Source organism: Sinocyclocheilus anshuiensis, unplaced genomic scaffold, assembly GCF_001515605.1.
Source record: "Sinocyclocheilus anshuiensis isolate Anshui unplaced genomic scaffold, SAMN03320099.WGS_v1.1 scaffold787, whole genome shotgun sequence".
NCBI classification, from domain to species: domain Eukaryota; kingdom Metazoa; phylum Chordata; class Actinopteri; order Cypriniformes; family Cyprinidae; genus Sinocyclocheilus; species Sinocyclocheilus anshuiensis.
Window position 1 is genome coordinate 175525 of NW_015548230.1, and position 1524 is coordinate 177048.

The window sequence follows — 1524 nt, forward strand, 5'->3', positions numbered from 1 at the left end:
ATTAAATTGCTTTAATGTTTTCTAAAGAAGTCTCTCCTGCTCACCAAGGCTGCATTTATTTGATCAAAAATACAGAAAAAAAGACCGTAATATTGTGGAATATTATTACAATTTCAAATCACTGTTTTCTAATTTAATATATTTTAAAATGCAGTTTATTCCACATTTTCAGCATCATTCCTCCAGTCTTCAGTGTCACATGATCTTCAGAAATCATGCTAATATACTGATTTGCTGCTTAAGAAACATGTATTATTATCAATGTTGAAAACAGTTGTGCTGCTTCATATTTCTGTGGAAACCGAGATTCCTTTTTTTTATTTCAAGAATTTTTTTGTTGAATTGAAAATTCAAAAGAACTGAATTATCTGACATAGAAATCTTTTGTAACATTATAAATGTTGTTGTTGTTACTTTTGATCAATTTCATACAGTCTTGCTGAATAAAAGTATTAAAAATCTTACCTCAAAAAAACGCTATAGCATAGTTAAACTCACCTAACTGGCCTTGTTGTTCTTGTTTTTTTTTCCTTCTCTTTTGTTTTTTCTCTTCTCTTTAACTGGGGGGATGGTACATATGTATGTGGATGTATGTACAAATATATGTGTGTATATATGCATATACAAGTGTATTTATTTATATTTGTGTATATGTGTTAATATGGATGTGTAATTGTTTGATATGTATATGTTAAATATATGATTTCTTTTATCCTTTTCTGTTAAAATTGTTCTATATTTATTGTGAATCTTGTAAATTAAACTAATTCAAAATAAAAGTAAAAAAAAAAAAAAATCTTACCTCAAACTTTTGAGTGGTCATGGTTTCCACAAAAATATGAAGCAGCGCCACTGTTCGCACAACACTGATAATAATCAGAAATGTTTCTTGATCATCACATCAGCATATTAGAATGATTTCTGAAGGATCACGTGACACTAAAGACTGGCGTAATGATGCTGGAAATTCAGCTTTGCATCACAGAAATAAATTGCATTATAAAATATATTAAAATAGAAACCAGTTATGTGAAACTGTAATAATATTTCACATTTACTGTACTTGTAAACAGACGTGAACAAACATAGATAAATAAAAATGTATTGCTATTGGAGCAAATGGGAAGGCAATTTATTTTTTTTGCTGTAGTCTCCCATTTTCCCACTATGGAAACTGAGGACTATGAGAAGCCCAGAAATGTGAAAAGGGTCCATATTAAAATGTCAAACTACTATAAAAGCAACTTCTGCTGACTTGAAGTTTTCATAGTTCCGGGAAACAGGTTTCAGGGTGCAAGTTTCAGTTTAACATCTGGTGTGTCTACATTATGAGCACTAAAACTTGGGGGGAATACCCTTTTAACACTGAATTAAAAATAAATGAGAAAAAGTAGGAAAAAAATCCACAAGTATGTTTATAGATAGATTCTTGGAATTGTAGCAAAAATAGAACTTTGTGCACACATTATTTGTGGCACTTAAAGGTGGGGTAAGCGATTTCTGGTAGCCAATGTTGACATTTGA

General features: G+C 30.2%; 1 protein-coding gene across 2 annotated transcripts in view; it reads left to right on the forward strand.

The window, feature by feature from the left end:
• The window catches only part of LOC107654575 (protein FAM195B-like), a 6356-nt gene that overhangs the window by 2457 nt on the left and 2375 nt on the right, over positions 1 to 1524 (forward strand). The gene's annotated exons all lie outside the window — the stretch shown is intronic.